Source organism: Dipteris shenzhenensis, chromosome 8, assembly GCF_047967505.1.
Source record: "Dipteris shenzhenensis isolate YYH24624 ecotype China chromosome 8, Dip_SZ_1.0, whole genome shotgun sequence".
NCBI classification, from domain to species: domain Eukaryota; kingdom Viridiplantae; phylum Streptophyta; class Polypodiopsida; order Gleicheniales; family Dipteridaceae; genus Dipteris; species Dipteris shenzhenensis.
The window spans coordinates 23,490,324-23,517,484 of NC_141603.1; the positions used below are offsets into that span (position 1 = coordinate 23,490,324).

The following is a 27,161-nucleotide window of genomic DNA, read 5'->3' on the forward strand; positions in this document are numbered from 1 at the left end:
GAGGCCATTCTTAAGATTGGGTCCATTTCCAAAAGTTTTGATTGTGTTTTGAATATTGAATAGTTGAAGGAGATGCAAACCATCTAGCTGGCCATGGTAGTTGCTAAACTAGATCCATTGGATCAAAATCCCATCCAAGGACCCAAGAGTAGCTCATATTCTCCTCCATTAGATCTTTATGAAGATTAAACAACTTGTGAGCAACAACAAATATCAAGCATAGGATCAAAACAATATCCAAAAGGGGTCTAATGGCAATTAAAGCGGGCTACTATTTATCTCCTTCATTATCTTTAGGGAGATACAATCCCTTGTGAGTGGCACTAACTTTCAAGCATAGGATCAGAGTCACATCCCGATGGTGATGGTGGAATGCTAGGATGGTGGTGCTTCTGCAAGAGGGACTTCCATTAGCTATTATGATGTTGGAGAGCCCATCCACATGTGCCATGTGTCCAAGAAAGAAATGGCAGCTGCTAGTCCATTGAGTGCAAACTAGCTACACACGTCATGTGGCTAGCAAGATAGGCCACTTAGACACTACCATTGCTAGTCATTGAAAGCCTCTAGATAATGCATAGATCCGATGCCTCGAGTGCATGTTCTTCATGATGAAAGAATTGAATGCCACATGGAATCATAGCAACATTGCTCTTCATTGTGATAGTTAATCTTCTTAGATGATCCAACAGATGGTTTCCTAGATTCAAATTTCCTTCTACCATTGTCAGTATGGAAAAAGAAGGGCAAAGTGCAAGTGTCCTCTTTTCCCCCCAAAGGGAAGCATGTATTTTCCTAAAAATTTTAAATGCACGAGCTCCTCCTTCATCTAGAAGGACTTGACCCATGATTATATCTCTAATTAAAAAGGCACTTTTTGAGTTTCGATCTCCCATTGTGAGTTAGTGAAACTTAGAGGAGGGGAGGCAGAGTGATTCCTCTATTTATTAAGGGAGGGACCCCCTCCCCTCTTTTTTAAGTGGGTAATAGTTAAAAACCCTTTACCTCCTTTACAGCAGGATCTATGGTACAAGGGAAAATTCGATACCATTGCTTGACACATTGCTTAAAGAGATTAAGCAGGTCATTGGGAACTTTTCTATATGTCATTTTTCTCTCAAATAAGCTAGTGAGCCAATGTGTGATGTCCATCCTCTACCTCTCCTTTTATTTTAAAAAATAGTTTTTAAAAAACCCCAATGTGAGCTTGTCAAGTAGTCTTGCATATTAGGTGCCTCTTGAAGCATTGAATATACTCATTAGGGTACTTTTGTTTCCATAGGCCAAGATGGACTAATCTCTCTTATTTCAAATGATATCTTCTCCTTGGGGTCCTACCATAGCTTGTCTAAGAAATTTTTGTGTCCCATGTATATCTATGATTGTGCATGCATACATGTGCACTTGTGCATATGCATGCATTTTCATTCCTTACTTGAATTGCATAATCAAAATTAATGGGGTGCATTACAAAGGTGGAAAGAGTTCTTGGTAAGAGCATACATTCACCTACCCAAAGACCTTGACGAGGGCCACATAGAAAAAATATGACTATCATATGCGCCTAATAGAAGGGCATTTTAGATCATATTTTTAATAGAAATGTATTTACTAAGGGCTATCATTAAAAAAAGTTACATTATCCTAGATAAGGGATTAGATGGCATAGCCCTTTAGCTCATGTGATATATAAAGTTAGATATCATAACTTCCTCGAGCAAAGAGCTCAATTTGCCAAATATTATTCCCTAGGATGGGAGCTCAGGGGGTGCACTTCTAAGAAATCGTAGGTGTCAGATCATTCAAGGGGTGTTTTAAAAATCCCTCAACTAAAAGGTTTTCCCAATAAAACCACCCCTCTTTACTTATGAACCAATGGATTTTAAAAAATTTTTGATTAAAAAACCCCCTCCTGTTTCTATAATCTTGTTAATTTTTTCCCAAAAGTGGGTAGTAAAATACCCCTCCTTTTGATAGTATGTGGTACACTAAATGTTTTGGAGGTGAAACCCCCAAGGATGAGAGTATTCATGAGAAGTTAAATTACTATTAGAAAAGGATCTGAACTAAAAAAGAGACCAACCTTTCAATGATAGCAAGCATTAAGGTAGGGAATATGAGAACTGAATAACAAAAATCACATCACATGGGCAATTCTATGCTTAGTTGTACCATACATTATATGGTCATATTGCCAAAACTAATACAAAAGAATGTAGTACTCTCAAGACCACAAGTATAATACATCTTAGACTTGTGAAGCAATGGTAGATGAACTACAATGTTCCTTTGTAAGTAAGGAAGAGGGGCCCAAGACGGGGAACGAAGACATAGGTGTATGAGTGATGCTACATCCTAACCATGTCCGAAGAGGACATTTGGAAAAATGGGAGCCCATTTTGGGGCCTTGAGAGAAATTCACAATTTCTTCTATTTTGTTACTCTAAAATTGTAAAATACATCATAATACCATTGCATATAGTACATAATTTGGTATTTCTGACCTCACCGATGCATCTGGAGAGGTCCAAACCCCCCAAAGGACTTTTGAAATGCCAAAAATAGGCATCTGGAGGCTTGAAAAAGGCCAAAAAGGCCCATAAAACCAATTGTACAAAAAAATATGATTTGATAGGGTGCCAACCTGTCAAATCACATTCTTTTGTACAATTGGTTTTCCAAGCCTTTTTTGCCTTTTTTGAGCCTCTGGGTCCACCCTACCAACCTATCAAATTGCATTCTTTTGTACAATTGGTTTTTAGGACCTTTTTGGCCTTTTTAAACGAGCCACATTAAGGCAGACATATTTGGGTGCACCTGGTATTTGGTATGATTTCTCTCTTGCGGGTACTAGCATTTGGGATTTTGTTTCATTTGCATCATGGCATCCTCTTCCATGTCTAAAAATGAGTTTTTCAGCATTAAAAAGTCTGATGGGATAAACTTTTCTTTATGGAAAGAATAGCTAAGGGATGTGCTTATTCAAAAGAAGCAGCTTGCAGATATGTTTGAGGATGATTGGAATGAGTTGGATGCATTAGCAAAGCCTACTATTAGACTTCATTTTGAAAAGTTAGTTTATTTCACAGTAGTAAATGAGCAGACTATGAAAGATTTGCGGAAGAAATTATGTGCCACTTATGAGAAGCAAATTGCCTCTAATAAAGTTTACCTCATGAAGAGGTTGTTTATGCTACAGATGAAGTAAGGGGTCTCCATTAATTCTCACGTGAATGAATTCAATATTATTTTCAGCGAGCTTCAAGCTTAAAGCTTAAAAGATGAATTTTGATGCGGATACTAAGGTAATATTTCTCTTGTGTTCATTGTCATCCTCATGGGATATTGTGACACCAAAATTTAATATTTCTTATTTGGCATTGGTATTGTTTTTCTCTATGTTTGATAAGAGTTTGAGTATCAGGTGATAGCCTAGCGGCTCTCACTTATTTTCTAAAATATTGTATGGGATTGAGAGGATGAGTGGAATGGATCATTGTAAATACCATTTGTATGAATGATAAATACCTTGGTATGGGGTGAGAGTTATTTATGTATGGGATATTATGGGGTTTTTAGAAAATAGGAAGAGAGTCATATAAAGAGGTGTGCTCATGTCCATGTGTTCCAATAATATATGAGAGGTGGAAGACATGTGGAGGAGTGTGGAGTCAAGAGGAATTCTTCTAGAATTCCTATGTGAAATAAGGAGGATGTGGACATATGGAAAAGAGAGGGTCCCTATGGGCTCCATGTGGGGAGACTCTTGACTTTCTCAATATTTTAGAAAGCATGTGGAGGAGTGTGGAAGGCATGTGGAGGAGTGTGGAGTAAAGAGGAATTCTTTTAGAATTCCTATGTGAAATAAGGAAGATGTGGACATATGGAAAAGAGAGGGTCCCTATGGGCTCCATGTGGGGAGACTCTTGACTTTCTCAATATTTTAAGAGTCTTGAGCATCTTTTGATGGGACACATGGCAAGAGTAGCCAAAAAGGACATGGATGGTGACATACAGGCTTATATGATTGAGGGGGAAAGGAATCTACAAGCAATAATTGTAAATGGGTGAAGGAGGTTGATAAAATCTCTATAAAAGCTCTATAAAAGGAGCCCTCCTCTCCCTTGTTCATCATCTCTTCCAACATTAGGCCTCATGTTGCTGTAGCTCTAGTCTTCTCAAGCCTCTTCCATTAGCCTTCTCTTCCTCTTGTAGATATTCTCTTATGTAGACTCTTGAGTCCATCTCTCTCTAGTGATTCTCTCTATATGAGGCTCATATGAGGAGCCTTGGAGCTTCCGCTCCCTCTTGTACATATGAAACCTCTTCTTCTCTCTTGTGTTTGTAGTATTTTGAGTTGTATTAGAGTGGAGTCTCACTCTACTGGTAATGAAGGTCACTTCAGGTTCTCTCTCGAGTGTCTCTTCCCTTTTTCCATTGTTTTCTCTTCCAAAGTGCTCAAAAGTGTTGTCTATTCGGCCGTCTATTCGGCCGCTCATTATGCATACATGGTTTATCTATTTCCCAAGCCACAAAGGGAGCTCTTCCTTCCCTCCTAAGCAACCTCTATGGGACTTGGATCGTTGATGAAGTCTAAGCATGGAGGTAGTATTCTCCCAAGTCGGCACCAGTAGAAGGAGTATGTGTTTTTCATGATAGTTTGACCCCTTGTCAGTATTTTGCTCATAACTTTTTGCTCAGTGGTTCGATTTGGACCCAACTTATATCAGTGCAAAGGCTCTTCAAGAAGCATCATCTTATGTCTTTAGTTATTGTATTAAATGTCAACCCAAAAATCTATGACTCTCTGTGTGTGACTATTTCTTTTTTAGATAGCTTTTACCCTCGTCTAGTAACCTGCGCATACCTTTCTGACCGCTTCTCTGTTTCTTACGAAACTTATATCAAATTGAAGCCCATTTCAAGGCACATCTCAATATGTGTTTGAATATTTGATATCATGTCTCTACTGAAAGTTATGGGTCTTTGTGTCTTATGATATTTTAGAGAGTGTTTTGAGGTAATTGTAAAGGTATCTATGAAAGAGGTGCAATGTTTCCCTGGAACCTACCCATCTGACCCAATCATCCCATTCAAACTTCTTGATATATATTAGTTCATGTCATGTTCAGCCACAAGATCTTCTTTCAACAACGTATCGCTCTTCTCTTTGGTGCAGACCAGCTTGCTGAGATTATGGCCTCCGCTGATCCTTTCCTTCTCCCTATGCTTGAGTACAACATCACTTGGGATGTTACCATCTTCATTCTCATCTAAGGGAGGATAGTATGGTGTGGTCTCTTGGTATAAAAGCATCTTTTTAATGTCCCTTTCCCAGTGATGAATATCTCTATCACTCAGTTTGAAAGCAGTAGGAAGTGAAGAGGTGCATGAAGTTATTACCCCCAACTTCATGTTACAATACCTTCCATACAGTTATCAATAACTCTACACCTAGTCAAGTAATGAAGTTTGATGATGTTTTGGATAGCCTGTTGGCCAAGAAGATTAGATGGAAGTCTATGGATGGCAACAAGCAGCATGCAGCCTTAAATGTGCAAAGGGGCAGATCACTGTTTAGGGGGAAGTCCTCGGGGGGGTCACTTATCATATGTAACCCTATCACATGAGTTCAACAGAAGGATATTTTTTATTTCTAAAATTTACAGAAATAAATATACATAAGGGACTATTTAAAATAGTTTTGGAAAAAATTTACAGATTTGTATAGAAAAGGGGTACATTTTATTAATGAAAAAATTTACAGATAAGGGATTTTAAATATCGGCCTTGAACGCACGTGATATAGAGGATTTATACATAGTGACCCCCCTGAGGGGAAGTCTCAAGAAAAAGGGAAGTCTCGTAGTAGCAAATCTAGGGCATAGAACATTGAGTGTTACCAATGTGGCAACAAGGGCCAAATGAAAAAGGATTGCTACAAGCTAAAAAGAGAGCAAAAGGGGATAAGAAAAAAAATGCAAATTGGAGTGCAAATAAGAAGGAAGAGATTCCAAGGGAGGACAAAGGAAAAATGAAGATTGAGGAGATCAACTCAGTCATTGATAATAGTGACAATGACATTCTCTTCATGTCTAGTCTACCTATAGACTTGCTTACCACTTATGATGATGCATATTCCCAAGATTGGATTTTGGATTCTGGTGCTTCATTCCATGTTACTCCCCATAGGGAATGGTTCTCCACTTATGATAGTGGAAAGATAGGTTGTGTGCATCTTGGAAATAATTATGCATGTGACATATTGGGAGCAGGTGACATAAAGTTTTCTTTTGCAAATGGGTCTGTTTTTTTTTTTTTAATGTGAGGCATGTGCCTAAGCTGACCAAGAGTCTTATTTCAGTGGGTTAGCTAGATGATGTTGGTTTTCAGACCACTTTTGGCTTTCAGAGTTGGAAAATTCAAAAGGGCTCCATGGTTTTGGCCAACGGTACCAAGTGTGGGACTTTGTATCCCTTACATGTATCAGAGGTGTCTGATCATGTTGTTGCAATAACCGAGCAGCTAAGTACTTCTTTGTGGCATTGTAGGTTGGGGCACATAAGCTAAAATGGAATGAAATTCTTATGCCATTTGGGTTATGTACCGCATTTGAGTTTTTCTGACTTTGAATTTTGTAAGCATTGTCTCTATGGGAAGCAAACTAAATCAGCCCATAAAAGAAGGGGAAAGAAATAGCTTGAAAGGCTTGATTTGGTACACTAAGACATATCTGGTCCCATGCCTACATGGTCATTAGGCGAGGTTAGAATACTATGTGACATTCATTGATGATGCGACTAGGAAAGTGTGGGTTTATGCTATAGCTTGAAAGAGCGATGTGTTCCAGGTATTTCAGAAATGGATGGCTTTGGTTGAAAATTAGTCAGGTAGAATGCTTAAATGCCTACATACTAATAATGGTGGAGAGAATATCTCTCATGATTTTCAGCATTTATGTGATTCAGGTGGGATCAAGAGGGAGCTCATGTCTCCTCATACTCTAGAGTAGAATCAGTAGAATCAAGCTATAGAACAAATGAACCACACCATTCAGGAAAGGTTGCAATGTATGCTTTGCAAGTCTTTCTTGTCGTTTTTGGGCTGAGGCAATGAAGACTATAGTGCATGTGATCAATAGATCACCTAGTAAGAGTTTAGATGGTGGTATTCTTGAAGAGGCATGGAGTGGCAAGAAGACTTATTACTCTCATTTGCATATATACAAGGTGAGACTATGCATATGTGCCAAAAGAGCTTCAAAAGAAGCTCACTCCTAAGTCTAGGAAATACATCTTTTTGGGTTATGGTGAAAGTGGGGGGATGGGCTTGTTGAGATATCGAGCTCACTCGCGATATGCCAGGGTGACCGTTGTGCATTTATGTCACCGACTTGTTAGCTGCAGATGCGATTGGTACACCGCCCACGAATGATAGCTATCCTTATCTACTCTAGTTTGTGGCTCAGTTAGTATGCCACATTAGTTAGTTGAGTTTGGTTTGAGACCCACATATAGGGTTCTTCTATTTCTTTGTACTTGAGTTCTTTTGGCTTTCACAACTAAGAAGAGAAAAACTGTTTTCAGCCTCCACCTGTGTGTCTATTCCCCCATTGTTTATGTGAGAAAGCCGCAAGTGAGACTCCTTCCCTCTCTCCCACTATCTTCACATGGTATCAGAGCCTTGTTCGTGGTAAGGAGCTCAAGAAAGAAAACCAAGTTCGCCGTGTCCTGGTAAGAGGACCAGTGTTGCTTTCCTATTTCGAGTTTGGGAGCAAATCTCTACAGGTAGCACAGCCAGAAGTGCAAGAGTGCACTGTCTCAGATTGAGACGTCCTTCGCGGTATGGCGAGAGCACAGTATATGTTGCGGGAGAGGGTGAAGCCCTTGGTGATGTTAGTTTTTTTATTCGAGGCCTTTTTGAGGCCCTTTTTGAAGGCAGAAGTTCTTCATAGGCACTCTGAAAAAGGCCCTATTTTTGCTGTGCCACCACTGCTCGACTGGTCGGTGAAAAGTTGCCACAGAAATTGCATCGTATGCCTGTGTACAGAGATATTGGGAGTTGTAGAATCATGCTTGTTGCCTGTTGATGCAAAATCGTCACTAGGAAGTGACTGTGTGGTCAAATACCACTTTTGTCAGTTTTGCAGATCTGCCCGTGTGAGGCAAAAGCTGTGTTTTTTGCAGTGACAGAATATTTTGCAGTGTTCTGTAATGGCGTCTGATTCTCTTTCACAGATTGTCACTGAAAAGCTTGACAAGAACAACTTCCAGGCATGGAAGTTTAGAATGACAAATTTCCTTATGGGAAAAGGCTATTGGGAGTTCATTACAAGAAATGAAGAAGAACCAGTTCTTCCTAATGTTCTCAATCAACAGGAAATACAAGCATTTAAACGATGGCATGAGAGAGCCAGAAAAGTTATGTACTGGCTGTCTATCAGCATTTCGGATTCTATGATTGTGCATATTCAAGATGCAAGTACGCCAAAGGAGGCATGGGATACTTTGGCAAAAATGTATAGCACAAATACGCAAGCCAGGAAAATGCAGCTCAAACAAGAGTTGCATAATGTGCAGAGAGAAAATTTGAGCATCAATGACTACCACATGAAGGTGAAGAAAATTGCAGATGCACTTGCTTCCATTGGGTCGCCAGTGGAAGATGATGATCTAGTTTCTGTGACCTTGAATGGTCTAGGAAAGGATTATGCACAGTTCCGGACATCCATTGCCGTCCATGAAAAATTTCCTAATTTTGAAGAGTTGTTTGCTCTTCTAATTTCTGAAGAGCAGAGAAATGGGGGTGCATCTTCTTCAAGAGGAACTTCAAAAGAAACTGTCTTCTACTCAAATGCTGGAAGAGGTAGAGGCAGAGGTAGAGGAGACCGATCTACAGGCCGTAGTAGAAATCAAAATATGCAGCAAACTCAAGAAAACCAGTCCTATGGAGGAGGACGTGGTAACTCTAGAGGCAGGGGGAGCCAAAGAGGCCGTGGTGGATGGCAGAGAGGCCAAAATGCAAACAATAATGTTGAATGCTACTACTGTGGTAAAATGGGTCATATGGCTAAGGACTGCTACAAAAAGCAGAATGACATTATGAATGGAAAATTGCAGCAAGGCAATTATGCATCTTCTAGTAGACAGGGTGATGACAAAAATGAGCATCTATTTATGGTGCAGCACATGATCAATTCTGTGACAAGTGCAGAAGAATGAAATGATGTGTGGTATGTTGACTCAGGTGCATCAAACCACATGACAGGTCATGCAGAGTGGATGCAGGATGTAAGGAAAATGGAAAAACCAGGATTTGTGGAGACTGGTGATGATACTGCACATCCTATTGTGCAGATTGGTAAAATTCCTTTGTCTATGCATGATGGGAAAAAGAAATACCTGTCTGATATGTATTTCATGTCCCGAACATCAGCAAGAACCTGGTTTCTGTTGGTCAAATGATTGAGCAGGGCTTGCAGGTCAGATTTAATCCTCATGGATGCTTTGTTGAGGATATGAAAAATAACAGTCGCTTGATAGCAAAAGGAAAGAAGAAAGGCAGGATGTTTATGTTGGATGCGGACATGCCTGAATTGAGTGCAGCAATGTTTGCACATGGGATTGGTGTAGTTGCAGATATTGATATCTGGCATAAACGCATTGGTCATGTTAATATACAGTGACTTAAATCAATGCAAGCCCAAAAAATTATTGCAGGATTGCCTAAATTCAAGGTTGCAGAAATGCATAAGGTTTGTGAAGCCTATCAATTTGGAAAATAGGCAAGGAAACCATTTCCTAGGCATGTTCAAGAGAGTAAAAAGCCATTGGAATTAATCCACTCTGATGTGTGGACTACTAAAGGATCATCTATTGGAGGTTGTCACTATTTTGTCACTTTTATTGATGACTTCAGCAGAAAACTTTGGGTGTATTTTATGAAAAAGAAAAGTGAAGTGTTTGGGCACTTCAAAGCTTTTAAAGCTATGGTTGAAAAAGAAACAGGCCTCCAAATAAAATGCCTAAGGTTAGATGGAGGGGGAGAGTACCTCTCAAATGAGTTTGCAAGGTTCCTGCAGGAGCATGGCATAAAGCAGCAATATTCATGCAGTCATACCCCACAGCAAAATGGACTTGTAGAAAGGAAAAACAAGCATATTGGAGCCGTATCTTGGGCTATGCTAAATGAAAAATATCTACCAGATTATTATTGGGCTAAAGCAGTTGCTATAGCAGTTTACATAATGAATAGGACTCCCACTGCAGCAATACATGGCATGATGCCAGAGGAGATGTATACTGGTAGGAAACCAGACATTTCTCATTTGAAAATTTTTGGTTGCATTGCCTATGTTCATGTGCCAGACGAGTTGAGGTCCAAGTTGGATCCAAAAGCTGAGAAGTGCATCTTTATTGGTTATTCTCTATAGCACAAAGGGTATAGATGCTATAACCCTTCTTCTCGTAAGTTTACAGTGAGCAGAGATGTTGTTTTTTATGAGATGAGCAGTTGGTATAAACCAGTAAATGTGATGATTGATGTAGATGCACAAAATGGTAATGCTGCACAGAATTCACAGCAGCAATCACAAAATATTAGTGGACCTGCAGTGTCCTCTAGTAGTGGTTCACATACTTCACCATGGACAAGCAGATTGAGATCAGGAGAATCTCCTCAAAGCAATGCAGATAGTGGTACGCAGGTATCACGAAAAGGAAAAGAGAAGGTAGATCAGCCCATGATTGATGTGAATCTAGGTCACTCTTATGTGGATGGTGAATCCAGTGGCTCAGAACAAAGCATTGATGATGAGTTGGGTATTCCTTCTGTTGTTACACCTGGAGTAAGGAAGATCAGGGATGTTTTGAGAGCACTTGGAAGTGAGCCTATTTTGCGTAGGTCTACCAGAGCTAGGTATCCTGTGGATAGGTTGAAATATGATGGATTTACAGCCATTCACTATGGCTATATGGTCAAAGTGATACAGGAACCAGAACCTACTTTTGAGCAAGCCATGGGAAATGAAAAATGGGAGAAAGCCATGGATGAAGAAATGGATGCCTTGGAAGCAAATGCTACATGGGAATTGGTGCCTTTGCCTAAAGACAAGAATGCAATTGGCTGTAAGTGGGTTTATAAGATCAAGTACAATGCAGTGGTTCTATGAATAGATACAAGGCAAGATTAGTTGTCAAGGGGTATGCACAGACATATGGCATTGATTATGAAGAAACATTCAGTCCGGTTGTAAGGATGGCAACTGTAAGAGCAATCATTGCTATGGCTACATCAAAGGTATGGTCTTTACATCAGATGGATGTAAAGAATGCCTTCTTGCATGGTGATTTGCGAGAAGAGGTCTTTATGGAGCAGCCACCAGGTTATGTTCATGCTATTCATCCTGAGTTTGTTTGCAGGTTGAAGAAAGCCTTGTATGGCTTGAAGCAAGCACCTAGAGCATGGTCTGACAAGATAGGACAGTATCTTGTCACTATTGGCTTTCAGATTTCCAAGGCAGATTTCTCACTTTATGTGAGAAAAACAGAGAAAGGTATTATGTTGCTTGTCATTTATGTTGATGATTTGATCATCACAGGTGATAGTGATGAAGATATCCTTCATGTGAAAATGCTATTGAAGTAGAAGTTTGAGATGGAGGATTTGGGAGAGCCACGTTATTTCTTGGGCATTGAGGTGATTAGATCACCAAGTGGGATACAGCTCTTGCAGAGGCAGTATGGATTGGACATGCTGTCCAAATATGCGATGACAGGCTGTAAGCCTATTTCAGTTCCTTTGGAGCAGAATGTGAAGCTGAGCACAGATGCAGGTGAGCTTCTGGAAGACCCTACTATGTACAGATGCATAGTAGGAAGTTTGATTTATATGACTATTACCAGGCCAGATCTAAGCTATGCTGTTGGATTGGTAAGTCAGTTTATGCAGGCTCCAAGGAAACCGCATTTGGATGCGGCTAGATGCATACTCAGGTATGTGAAGTCCACATTGCAGTATGGACATTTTATGAGGCTGGGTTTCAGATACAGTTGCATGGATACACTGATGCTGATTGGGCTAGTAGTATTTCTGATAGACGATCTACTAGTGGATGTTTATTGTGACAACATGAGTAGTATGCACTTGGCAAACAACCCAGTCTATCATGCTAGAACAAAGCACATTGAGGTGCATTATCACTATGTGCGGGAGAAGGTTTTACTAGGTCTTATTGATCTAGTTTATGTCAGCACAGAGGATCAGGTAGCTGACATATTCACGAAGGCATTGGGCACAGAGAAGCTACACAAGTTCAGAGACCTGCTTGATGTGCAAGAATTGGGATTGAGCTCGAGGGGGAGTGTTGAGATATCGAGCTCCACTCGCGATATGCCAGGGTGACTGTTGTGCATTTATGTCACCGACTTGTTAGCTGCAGATGCAGTTGGTACACCACCCACGAATAATAGCTGGATGATAGCTATCCTTATCTACTCTAGTTTGTGGCTCAGTTAGTATGCCACATTAGTTTGTTGAGTTTGGTTTGAGACCCACATATAGGGTTCTTCTATTTGCCATGGTGAACTGCATGTTTCCATTGATGACATGGAGATGATCAGTCCATAATAGACCCTCCAAAATAGAGAGAAGCTAGCTTGTGAGGTGATTAAAGAATAGAAGACACCTTATCTAAAAAATGACAATGCCAAACCAAAGTCTGCACATGGGGGTTGCAAGGTGGGGGTAGGTCGCAAGTACTTAATATTCCAAGATTTGATGGGGGTGGGAGGTGTGAAATTTCAAAATTCACAGGAGTAGAAAAAATTTTTAGCCACCAGGTTTTCCCCATCTGGCGATACACATCAACAGAATTGGACGTCCCAAACAAGTACAATGTGGCCTAAAATGCTACAAAACAAAAATAGGTCAAAGGACATGCTATCGGGTTTGATCTTGTATTATGAAATGCAACGACTTGGTATGCTTACTCCATGCTTATAAGCCATATAGCAAGCAAGTGCATGGAAAAGGAAACAATTCAAAATTGTAAATGGTATTGGATTTATTAAAAGATCTTTGCACATGCACAAATTGCACATTTTCAACTTCTTCCATTTTAGAATGAATCTAGATACCAATATCAACAACTACCAATTTCTTAAGACCACCATGCAGTAGTCCCACTAGTTTGGATTCCAAATTTCCATTTGTCCCTCCTGGAGAAGGAAAATAAAGGTCATTTCCTAGATAGGAACCTATTTCCTATGTTTTTGATGACTCCACATGCTAGGAGGTCATCAGTCTCCACCTCCCTAAACCCTAGGGGTGTGAGCTGGGCTTGAAAGCGATTTAAACGCTTCACGAACCTGGGTTCTTGATTGAACAAGTACTTCAAATAATCAATTGGGACCCATCTTTTTGAAAACTCATCAAGTTGATATGCAAAACTCGTGATGTAGTCTTGCATGTACTTGATGAGGTCTTCAAAATCATATCGGGCTCCCAAGTAAATGCCTAGGACATCTATGCCCTTATCAAAGGCTAGAAATAACTCCTCCTCTCTATCAATTAATGGAGTACGGGAGATGAAATCGTGGAAGGCAGACCTAGCAGAATCCATGGTAGTTTGGTAGCTAGGAGAACTATGGCTATGATAGTGAAACTTTGAAACTAGAGTAACTTTATAACCTATATATACCCAAATGTTCTAAATATAAAAAATAAAAAGAATTATAAAATTTTTGGAAAAAACTTGACATTGACATGAAAATTATAAAATTTTTGGAAAAAACTTGACATTGACATGAAACAAAACCATTCAAAACATCAAAATTAATTGCACCACTATTAATTGGAAAATGTCAAAATCCACAATTGTTCCACCCCACATTTTCTAGACAATCTTCAATATTGCAGGAGGGATAAAAGTGGCACTATGCACGAGCTGATTGCTATATCATATACTCTTCAGGATGCATGCTTCACATGCAACATAGCACTTGTAATGCTTTAATGTTCTCATTCCAAATTGTTATTCCATAAATTTTTGGTCTCATGTTTAAGTTTGAAATGTGTACTACGACTTGAATGAGAGTGCTCTCAATGGAAGTAAGAACGGAAGAGGGAGAGAGAGAGAAACAGAGAGCCACACAAGTTTTGGTGGGTGCAGAACACCCTAATCTTCTTTTTCATTCATTTATATATGTGTTTGAGTATTGTACATAACCGGGGTAAAGGCACAGTGACCTTTAACCCCCACAACCTCCCACTTCAAGGACAATGTGCCTTTAAGGGAGAACAACCAGTGAGCATACTATCCAATGCCCATCAATACACGACAATACTCAAACTGTAGACTAGGTAGACTCTTCGTCAGCATATCTATAGGGTTATCATCTGTATGAATCTTGACAAGCTCTATGTGCTTGTCCTCAAGTACCTCCCTGATGAAATGGTACCTGACCTCAATGTGTTTGGTCTTTGCATGAAAGACTAGATTCCGTGCTAGCTGAATAGCACTCATGGAATCACTATGCAATGTCGGTAGACCTGTATGAATCCCCAAATCTCCCACTAGCCGATCAAGCCATATAGCCTCCTTACAACCCTCTGTGGCTACAACATACTCAGCCTCTGTGGTAGACAAAGCAATGCACTTTTGTGCACGAGACATCCACGACATTGTACCACCTGCAAAGGTGAACACATAACCAGAAGTGGATCTCCTACTATCCACATGCCCTACATAGTTTGAATCTGTGTACCCAAGTACACACATGTCTCCTCTACCAAAGCAGATGCACATCTCCTTGGTACCCTTCATGTACCTCACGATGGACTTAACTGCCTCCCAATGCCTCTTTCCTGGATTAGCCACGGCTAACAACTCCCACTGCAAATGCAATGTCTGGTCTAGTAGCTATCATAGCATACATAAGACTCAAACTGCTGATGCATAAGGAACCTTGGCCATCATGGCCCTTTCCTCATCTGATTTGGGACTATCTGTATGACTCAGTTTCACATATGGAGGCAATGGAGTACTCACTGCCTTCCCCCCCTCCATATTGAAATGCTGCAATACTTTTGTGACATACTCTTTTTGTGAGAGCCAAAGGAGTTTCCTACTCCGATCACACGTGATGCGCATACCAAGAATATGACCTGCAAATCCCAAATCCTTCATATCAAAGGCCTCATGCAACTTGGCCTTTAATGCATCTAGCTCATAAGTATTCTTGCTAGCCAATAGCATATCATCCACATATAGTGCCAAGATTATCAGGCTATTATCCTTAGCCCTTTTAGTGTAGAGGTAGTGATCAATTTCACTCCTTCTAAAACCCTGGGACCGAATGAAAGCATCAAACTTTTGATACCATTCTCTAGGTGCTTGCTTAAGACCATAGAGACTCTTCTTCAGCTTGCAAACTAAATGCTCTTTGCCCTTTTCTTCAAAGCCTTCCGGCTGCACCATGTAAATTTCCTCATGCAAATTCCCATGCAAGAAAGCTGTCTTGACATCCATCTGCATAAGCTCCATATCCTCTACTGCCACTACTCCAAGCATGCATCTAAGTGTGGTTATCTTCACAACCGAAGAGAATATCTCATCAAAGTCCACACCCTTCTCTTGCTTGAACCCTTTAGCATCCAAACGGGCCTTGTACCTAGGCACATCATCACCTATGACCTTCATTTTGTAGACCCATTTACATGGCAATGCTTTCTTTCCATGTGGCAAAGGAACCAAGTCCCAAGTCTTATTCTTCATAAGTGAACTCATCTCTGATTGCATAGCATACTCCCACTTGCATTGATCCTCGCGCATCATATTCTCTTTGTAGCAAGAAAGCTCCCCACAATCAGTAAGCATCACATAGTCTACCCCTGGAACAAACTTATCAGGCGGTCTAGACACTCTAGAAGATCTTCTCAAGGGCATTTCAGCTTGCTGTCCCACCTGCATATTAGCCACATTTGGCTCATCATTTCCAGCAATAGATGATCCATCATCTACCCTTGATTGTATACTGGTGGGAGTACTTGGTGGTACCATTTCTTGCACATTTGGTGCATGGAAATCTTGCTGTCTATCAACATATGCAGGTGGATTCACATCGTGGAAAGTGATTCTCCTCATTTCCACATCCCTCATGGGTGCCTTATGCATCTTCTTCTCATTGAAGACCACATCATGGCTGTGTATGATCTTCTTTGCTTTTGGATCCCAGAGACGATAGCCCATCTCTCCACTTTCACCATAACCCAAAAAGATGCATTTCCTAGACTTAGGATCTAGCTTCTTTCGAAGCTCTTTTGGCACATGTGCATATGCCTCACACCTAAATATACGCAAATGAGAGTAAAAGGGCTTCTTGCCACTCCATGCCTCTTCAGGAATACCACCATCCAAACTCTTACTAGGTGATCTATTGATCACATGCACTGCAATCTTCATTGCCTCAGCCCAAAAACCACCAGAAAGACTTGCATTGGAAAGCATGCATTGCAACCTTTCTTGAATGGTATGGTTCATCTTTTCTGCAACTGGATTTTGCTCGGGAGTAGGAGGGGATGTGAGCTCCCTCTTAATCCCACATGTATCACAGAAATGCTGAAAGTCATGAGAGAGATACTCTCCACCATTGTCAGTCGTAGGCATTTAAGCGTTCTACCTGGCTGATTCTCAACCAAGGCCAGCCATTTCTGAAATACCTAGAACACATCACTCTTCCGAGCTATAGCATAAGCCCACACTTTCCTAGTTGCATCATCAATGAATGTCACATAGTATTCAGTCCCGCCTAATGACCGTGTAGGCATGGGACCACATATGTCTGAATGCACCAAATCAAGCATTTCAAACTCTTTCTTTCCCCTTATTTTATGGGCTGATTTAGTCTACTTCCCATAGAGACAATGCTCACAAAATTCAAAATAAGAGAAACTCAAATGCGGTACATAACCCAAACAGCATAAGAGTTTCATTCCATTCTGGCTCATGTGCCCTAACCTACAATGCCACAAAGAAGTGCTTGGCTGCTCGGTTATTGCAACAACATGATCAAATACCCCTGATACATGTAAGGGATACAAAGTCCCACACTTGGCACCCCTGGCCAAAAGCATAGAGCCCATCTAAATTTTCCAACTCTGAAAGCCAAAAGTGGTGTGAAAACCAACATCATCTAGCTGACCCACTGAAATAAGACTCTTGGTCAGCTTAGGCACATGTCTCACATGTTTCAAAATAAATGCAGACCCATTTGCAAAAGAAAACTTTATGTCACCTGCTCCCACTATGTCACATGCATAGTCATTTCCAAGATGCACACAACCTGTCTTTCCACTGTCATAAGTGGAGAACCATTCCCTATGGGGAGTAACATGGACTGAAGCACTAGAATCCAAAATCCAATCCTGGGAATATGCATCATCTGAAGTGGTAAGCAACTCTGTAGATAAACTAGACATGAAGAGAACGTCATTGTCACTATCATGTTTGACTGCATTGATCTCCTCGATCTTCACTTTTCCTTTGTCCTCCCTTGGACTCTCTTCCTTTTGATTTGCACCCCAATTTGCATTCTTTTTCTTATCCTTTTGCTCTCTTTTTAGCTTGTAGCAATCCTTTTTCATATGGCCCTTCTTGCCACAGTGGTAACACTCAATGTTTCATGCCCCGGATTTGCTATGAGACTTCCCTCTTTCTTGGGACTTCCCCCTGAATTGTGATCTACCCCTTTGCACATTCAAGGCTGCATCTTGCTTGTTGCCATCCATAGACTTCCGTCTAATATCCTCAGCCAACAAGCTACCCACAACATCATCAAATTTCAGTACTCCACTAGGTGCTCCACTAGGTGCAGAGTTACTGACAGCTATACGAAAGGTATCCCATGAGGATGACAATGAACATAAGAGAAATATTGCCTTAGTCTCCCCATCAAAATTCATCTTTTGAGCCTGAGCTGGCTGAAAATAATATTGAATTCATTCAAGTGAGAAGCAATGGAGACCCCTTCCTTCATCTGTAGCTCAAACAACCTCTTCATGAGGTAAACTTTATTAGAGGCAGTTTCCTTTTCATAAGTAGCACATAGTTTCTTCCACAAATCTTCCGTGGTCTGCTCATTTACTACTGTGAAATAAACTGACTCTGCAAGATGAAGTATAATAGTAGACTTTGCTAATGCATCCAACTCATTCCAATCATCCTCAGACATATTTGCAGGCCCGGGGGATTCACAAGGGGAAACTTATGATATCACGTGAGTGTACAATAGGGGGGTTTTTTGAGATGAGGCATAAGCTTATACATTAGGGGTCGGGGCCCTTTTTAATTTTTCTCAATCTTAAATTTAAGTTAGGGGGCCTTGACATCTTTGGGGAGGAAGAGGGAGGGGTATAGGGAAATACAAGTTTTTACCCCCTAAACATAAAAATTACACACACACATACACATTTGACTAGTGACAATTGGTCATGTACCAATTGCACATGAACTAAGCCTGAGCTATAGCTAAATGTAGGCCATGGTAGGGAAACAAATGAATACTACCCATTGGTGAATATTTGAAGATGGTCTAATCTATGTCATCTGAACTTTCTTATGATGTAATCCAAATAATTGAGAAAGAACATAGATTTAGGGAAGGGGGGACATAGTCTACTTTTGGTGGTATCCTTATAAGCTTAAATAGGGGTGTTTTATTATGTTACATGGACCATATATAGGGGGTTTTCTTGAAGTTGATGCACGCAGGTGACGTTCCCCTTATACTAAGAGTGAATACCCTGGGTTTGCAGGCTTAGCTTCAATCCCTGCCAAGGGTTTAATCTGCTTCTTTTGAATAAGCACATCCCTTATTTGTTCTTTCCACAAAGAAAAGTTTGTCCCATCAAACTTTTTAATGCTGAAAAACTCCTTTTCAGACATGGAAGAGGATGCCATGATGCAAATGAAACAAAATCCCAAACGCTAGTGCTTGCAAGAGAGAATCACACTAAATACCAGGTGCCCCCAAATGTGTCTGCCACAATAGAGTGAAATATCACCAAAACTCAAAGCTCAAAGCATCAAAAGATGCATTTGACTCATGTGCATATACTATGCATCCATATGAGCAAATCTGGCCCAAAAGAAAATGCCAATAAGTGCCAAATGACTCAAGCATAAACACCGTCCACTCGCATATGCATCAATAATATCTCATCCAAGAGAGCATAGCACTATCAGTGCATCACTTGCAATGTGTCAAAGCTATCCCTCAGCATAAAATAGCATCCATGTGCAAAGCGTCCATAAAAAATAGCGTCCCACAAGGTAATTTGGGCCTATTAGTGCATCCAATAAGGATCGTAATGCATCCAAATGGCCTATAAATCATCCACTGCAACCCAATGCATACCACAAATGAGCGCACACTGCTCAAACTACAACGAGAGTGATCTGCATAAGGTATGCTCAAGAAATCATAGTCCCATGGTAATGATCGCTACTGAAAATAGAACCTGAGATGCCTCAAAACATGGGCGCCATTGCATAATAGGAATCAGCAAGAAAATGTGCAAATATCTCTCTTCTGCCAGAACTCCAAAATCCCAACCAATGAGTGAGAAATGGGAGTCAACACTTATCCACTGCCATGTGGCAGAAATCTAAGGTTTCAAAACCTTAGAATGAAAAATGCATAACAGAGAGATGAAATCGAATACACAGAGATCTATAACTCTAAAAATCCTCCACCGAATTGCACAAGAACTAATAGGTAGTGGTTTTTGGGCGTCCGAAATGCAATGGGATAGATGGTTTTGGAAACCGTAGTCTCAATCACTGGGTCCAATACACGGACTGAAAAACGTTTTTGGAAACAGAGCTGTTTGTAAACTCCACCGGAGTGTGAATGATGAGCAACATAGAAGTTTTAGGACCTCCTAAGTCCACCGAAACTGACAGATCTGCAAATGGTTGCTCCAAACTTGAGTTCCAACACCCGGGCAAAAAACGCAGAAACTGACACAGTGAGTCAGAAATCCAATGAAATGATCCAAAATTCAAGAATGAAGGTGTTTCCAAGCTCCTGAAGTGAAGTGGACACCAAAAGCAAGCAATAGTTGCCTCTCCAAGTCAATACGGAGTCTCTGTCATCGAACGGAATAGGGAAAAGCTCAAAAAACGACTTTTTCTTTGAAAACTCTTAACAGGCTCTCAAAACCACTTTGCAAAGCCAAAGTGACTTTTGCAAAGGTTCCTCTAAGGTCTCTGCACACTCGGATGCAAGTAAAGTCACCCACAAAGCTTCCCACAGAGCTTCTCCTTCTTCCCACAGAGCTGTTGAGCTTCAAGCATTCACGCACGCTCAGCTAGATCACCCGGGCTCTGATACCAGTTGAGAGTGCTCTCAACGAAAGTAAGAACGGAAGAGGGAGAGAGAGAGAAACAGAGAGCCACACAAGTTTTGGTAGTGCAGAACACCCTAATCTTCTTTTTCATTCATTTATATATGTGTTTGAGTATTGTACATAACCGAAGTAAAGGCACAGTGACCTTTAACCCCCACATTGAAGACAAAGTTTGCCCAATTCCATTGATCAATGCGTAAGCATAAGTCTCATCATAGTCTTGACCACATTACTATGCAAATCCTTTTACAACTAGTCTGGATTTGTATATTTAAATGCCTCCATCTGGATTGTACTTCACTTTGTAAACCCATTTGTTTGCACTTGCCTTCTCCTGATGGAAGGTCACATAATTCCCAAGTGTTGTTTTTGTACAAAGCTTCCATTTCTTCATTCATAGTAGTTTGCCATTCCGTCTTATCAACCACATATTCAAAGTACACTAGCTCTCATGTAGCCATGATGGTGGTCATAAGAGAATAATTCATGGTTTCAATATGAATGATTTCCCTTTTGCAACATATGTCCAATCAAGCCGTGTGGTCTAATTTCCCTAGTAGACCATCTAAGTTGTTGCTCTTTTGGAGGGTTCTCTCTAGCAATTCTTGCTCTCCTTCGTCAAGCTTTTGTATAGATGACTAAGTAATCATTGTAATTATCTTCTGAGAATTTCATGTTTTTCGTTTTGATTCTTCATCAAATATTACATCTCTGGAGATTATGACCTTTTGGCTAATGGGAACATACAACTTGTATGCGAGCTTGTATTCTTTGCTGGCTTAACATCCAACTTTATGCGATGATCATCAAGTATGCAAGCATATGCTATGCAACCAAAAATGTGGAGATGCCCAATGCATGGCTTGTATCCATTGAATGCTCCATAAGGTGTCATACCCTAAATTGGTTTGGTTAAGCAAGTAGTTTGTAGTAGCAATTGCTTCTACCCAATACTGATTCAGAAGATTCTTCTCATGGAGCATTTATCTAGCACTACCTACTAAAGTACCGTTCTTCCTTTCAGCTATCGCATTTTGCTAAGGAGTATTTGCATATGTGAGTTATCTTCGGATGCCATTACGTTTGCAAAAGGTCATGAATGCTAAAGACATGTATTTACCTCCTCTGGCTGATTTCATAACTTTGATCTTTCTACCTATTTGGTTCTCAACCATGGATTCTTGAAATCTGGAAGAGGCTTCAAATTTTTGTTTAAGAAAATAGAACCAAAAATATTTATTATATTATTCGATAAAAGTCAAGTACTAAATGAATCATTTTAAATGTTGCAGGTTTGTGCATAACCCTATGCTTTCATATGAATCAAATCAAAATACCTCTTGCTTGAGTGGTGCTTCTGCCAAAATTAGTTCTCTTTTGTTTACTGAAGCAACATGCTTTGCAAATTTCTACAATTAGTTTCAGAATTCCAATTGCCATATTTCGATTTCTTGATTGCATCATGCTTTTGAAATTGACATGTCCATATCTCTTGTGCCATATTGCAAAAAGCTGCATTGGTTGCTGCTGAGTTGACATGGCATGAAAATTTGAAATTGAAGCTAGCATTTTGAACAAGCATCCTTTCTTGACAACATTTCATAGGAGCTAATATCATTTGGATTTGTCTCTGATTGTGCATTTATCTCCATTGAGTATGACTCGATAGTTGTGTTCTATCATTTGTCCAATTGACAGGAGGTTCGTGGTGAGCTTCAAAACATAGAATAAATTAGCAAGAGAGAGAAGGGCCTGGAGAGGAGTTGGCTAGTCCCAAAGGGTGGAGGAGGGGCTATTGCATCAAGGGAGAAAGGCTAAAAAAGAGTTTTTATATGCAAGAATGGGAGAAGGAAGGCCCTCTTTTATAGGTTGAGCCTGCCCCTTAGCCAAGGATAGAAAGAGAGACACTTGGCAGTAGATTTCAATGGGTTGCATTGGGCGACAATGACAAGTGGTGCCATGGTCCATGCATGGCTCTCCACTTGTCTCACAGGCTTCCATGTGTCCCATGTGCTGACATGTGGCATAGCCACATGTCAAGGCTACCATGTCATCATGCCATGTCACCCAAAAGCCCTAAAAATACAAAGGTCCGTAATGGTCATGTATCTCATGATGCACTTAACTACCTCCCAATGCCTCTTTCCTAGATTAGCCATATACCGGGTGGTAACAACTCCCATTGCAAATGTAATGTCCGATCTAGTAGCTATCATAGCATACATAAGACTCCCAACCATTGATGTATAAGGAACCTTGGCCATCATGGCCTTCTCGTCATCTTATTTGGGTATATATGTCTGACCCTCCATATTGAAACATGACAATACTTTTGTAACATACTCCTTCTCTGAAATCCAAAGGAGTTTCCTACTCTGGTCATACATGATGCGCACACCAAGAAAGTGATGCAGCAGGTCCCAAAACCTGCATGTCAAAGACCTCATGCAAGTTGTCTTTCAATGCATCCATATCATAAGTGTTCTTGCTAGCTAACTTGGGTGGTTCACCTCCAAAAATTTTAGTGTACCACGTGCATCCAAAATGAGGGGTATTTTAATTTAACTTTTTGAAAATTTTTAACAGGTTTACAATAATAACAGGGGTTTTTTAATTCAACTTTAAAAAAAAATCACTTAGTTCATAAGTAAAGAGGGGTGTTTTTATTGGGGGGGAAATTTTACTTGAGGGGGCTTTTTAATATTCCTTGAATACACGTGATACATAGGGTTTCTAGGTAGTGCACCCCCTGAGCTAGCCAATAGCATATCATCTAAATAAAGTGCTAGAAGTATCAAGCTATTATCTTTAGCCATTTTAGTGTACTGTGTAGAGGCAGTGATCAATCTCACTTCTTCTAAAACCCTAGGACCGAATGAAAGCATCAGACTTCTAACACCATTTTCTAGGCACTTGCTTAAGGCCATAGAGACTCTTTTTTAGCTTGCAAACCAAATCCTCTTTTCCCTTTTCTTCAAACCCTTCTGGTTGTACCATGTAAATTTCCTCATGTAGATCCCCATGCAAGAAAATTGTCTTAACATCCATCTACATAAGCTCCATATCCTTTTTTGCCACAAGTCTAAGTATGCATATATAAGTGTGGTCATTTTCACAACTAGAGAGAAGATCTCATCAAATTCCACACCCTTCTCTTGCTTGAACCCTTTAGCAACAACCAAACGGTAGGCCTTGTACTTAGAAACATCATCACCTATGACCTTCATCTTTTAGACCCATTTACATGGCAATGCTTTCTTCCCATGTGGCAAAGAAACCAAGTCCCAAGTCTTATTCTTCATGAGTGAACTCATCTTTGATTGCATAGCATAGTGCCACTTGTGCTAACCCTCATGCATCATAGCCTGTCCATAGCAAGAAGGATCTGCCTTGGAACAAATCTACCAAGACATCTAGACATTCAAGTTGATCTTCTCAAGGGCATTTCAGCTTGTTGTCCCACCTGCATATCCAAATTGATGCATTTCCTAAACTTAGGATCTAGCTTACTCCATAGATCTTTTGGCACATGTGCATAGTCTCACCCCTGTATATATGCAAATGAGAGTAAGAAGTCATCTTGCCACTCCATGCCTCTTAAAAAATACCACCATCCAAACTCTTACTAGGTGATCTATTGATCACATGCACTATAGTCTTCCTTGCCTCAGCCCAAAACCACCAAAAAGACTTGCAATGGAAAGCATACATGGCAACCTTTCTTAAATGGTGCAGTTTATATTGTCTACAACTAGATTTTTCTTTGGAGTATGAGGGGAAGTGCACTCCCTCTTGATCCCACATGTATCACAGAAAAGCTGAAAGTCATGAGAGAGATACTCTCCACCATTGTCAATCCGTAGGAATTTAAGCATTCTACCTGAATTATTTTTAAACAAAGTCAGCCATTTCTCAAATACCTCGAACACATCGCTCTTTTGAGCCATACCATAAGCCCATACTTTCCTAGTTGCATCAGCAATGAATGTCACATAGTATTCAACCCTACCTAATGACCGTGTAGGCATGGGACCACATAAGTCTAAATGAACTAAATCAATATTTTCAAGCTCTTTTCTTTCCCTTCTTTTATGCGCTGATTTAGCCTACTTCCCATAGAGACAATGCTCACAAAATTCAAAGTTCATAAAACTCAAATGCGGTACATAACCCAAACGGCATAAGAATTTCATTCCATTTTGGCTCATATGGCCCAACTGGCAATGCCACAAAGAAGTACTTGGAGGTTATTTCAAAACATGATCAGACACCTTTGATACACGTAAGGGATATAGAGTCCCACACTTCACACTTGTGGCCAAAAGCATAGAGCCCTTCTAAATTTTCCGACTCCCAAAACCAAAGATGGTTTAAAAACCAGCATCATCTAGTGCACCCATTGAAATGAGACTCTTGGTCAGCTTAGGTACATGTCTCACATTATTCAAAACAAATGCAAACCCATTTGCAAAAGAAAACTTTATGTCACCTTCTCCCACTATGTCACATGCATAGTTATTTTCAAGATGCACAAAACCTGTCTTTCCATTGTCATAAGTGGAGAACCATTCCCTATGGGGAGTAACATGGAATGAAGCACCAAAATCCAAAATCCAATCCTGGGAATATGCATCATCTGAAGTGGTAAGCAACTCTATAGGTAGACTAGGCATGAAGAGAATGTCCTTGTCACTATCATCAGTGATGACTGCATTGATCTCCTTGATCTTCACTTTTCCCTTGTCCTCCCTTCAACTTTTGAGCCTAAAGATGGCTGAAAATAATATTGAATTCATTCAAGTGAGAAGAAATGGAGACCCCTTCCTTCATCTGCAACTCAAACAACCTCTTCAAAAGGTAAACTTTATTAGAGGTACTTTCCTTCTCATAAGTGGCACATAAATTCTTCCACAAATATTTTGTAGTCTGCTCATTTACTACTATGAAATAACCAACTCTACAAGATGAAGTCTAATAGTAGACTTTGCTAATGGATCCAACTTATTCCAATCATCCTCAAACATAGTCGTAAGCTTAGCTGCAATCCCTTTCAAGGGTTTAATCTACTTCTTTTGCATAGGCACATCCCTTATCTGTTCTTTCCATAGAGAAAATTTTGTCCCATCAAAATTTTTAATGCTGAAAAACTCCTTTCCAGACATGGAAGAGGATACCATGATGTAAAATAAAGCAAAATCCCAAATGCTAGTGCCTAGAAGAATCACACCAAATACCAGGTGCCCCCAAATATGTCTGCCACAATGGAGGAATATATCACCAAAAACTCAAAGCTCAAAGCATCAAAATGCATCTGACTCATGTGCATATACTATACATCCATATGAGCAAAATCTGGCCCAAAAGAAAATGCCAACCTACAATATGGCAAACCTAATGCCAAGAGAGCATAGCACTATTAGTGCATCAACTATAATTTGTCAAAGATGTCCCTCAGCATAAAATAGCATCCATGTACAAAGTGTCCATCAAAATAGCATCCCACAAGGCAATTTGGTCCTATCAGTGCATCCAACAAGGACCGCAATACATACAAATGGCCTGTAAACCACCAATGAGCGCACATGGCTCACACTACAACCAGAGTGATCTGGATAATATATGTCCCAAAAATCATGCCCCCATGGCAATACCGCTACTAAAAATAGGATCTGATATTCCTCAAAACATGGGCATCATTGATAATTGGACTCGGGAACACAATCTACAAATATCTCATTTTTGCTAGAACTCCAAAATCCCAACCAATGAATGGGAAACAAGGAGTCAACGCTTGCAATTGACCCCGGGGGATTCACAGGGGGAAACTTATGATATCACGTGAGTGTACAATAGGGGTTTTTTTTGAAATGAGGCATAAGCTTATACATTAGGGGTGGGGGCCCTTTTTTTTTCCCCAATATTGAATTTAAGCTAGGGGGACCATGTCATATTTAAGAAGGGGGGACATAATATAGGTTACCTTGGGTAACTAGTCCAAACAAGTTTGATTCTGTGTATGGTTTTAAATAGTCATAGGGAAAGTAACCTAAATTTGCTTATTGTGTAATCTAAATGCTTGAGAGAGAATGTAGATTTAAGGAAAGGGGGGACATAATGGAATTTTGGTGGTATCTTATAAGCTTAAATAGGGGTGTTTTATCATCCTACGTGGATCTTAAATAGGGGGTTTTCTTGAAGTTCATGCACGCAGGTGACGTCCCCCTTTAATGAAGAGTGAATCCCCCAGGCAATTGACCTGTAATCAAAAAATCAAAGGTTTGAACCTTTGAATGGATTTTTTAGAGAGAAACAAACAATTCGACGTCTCAAAGAGACAAAACTTCTCCAAATCTCCATAGAATTACACAAGAGCTGATAGGTGGGGGTTTTGGGCTTCCTAAATGCAATGGGATGGACGGTTTTGGAAACTGTGGTCCGAATCACCGGGTCCAACACATAGACCAAAAAACATTTTAGCAAATAGATATGTTTCTAAACACCACTGAAATGCGAATGATGAGCAACACAGAAGTCTTAAGACCTTGTGAATCCACCAAAACTAACAAATTTGGGAATGGTTGCTCCAAACTTATGTTCCAACACACTAGCAGAAAAAACGTTGAAGCAGAGGTAGTGAGTCATAAATCCAACAAAATGATCCCAAATTCAAGAATGAAGGGGTTTTCAAATTCCCAAATTGCAATGGACACCAAAAGCAAGCAATGGCTACCTCTGCAAATCATTTCAGACTC

General features: G+C 40.2%; 1 protein-coding gene across 1 annotated transcript in view; it reads left to right on the plus strand.

Annotated features, from left to right (window-relative positions):
* LOC147899306 (uncharacterized) overlaps positions 1-27,161 on the plus strand; it is a 44,715-nt gene that overhangs the window by 2,592 nt on the left and 14,962 nt on the right. The gene's annotated exons all lie outside the window — the stretch shown is intronic.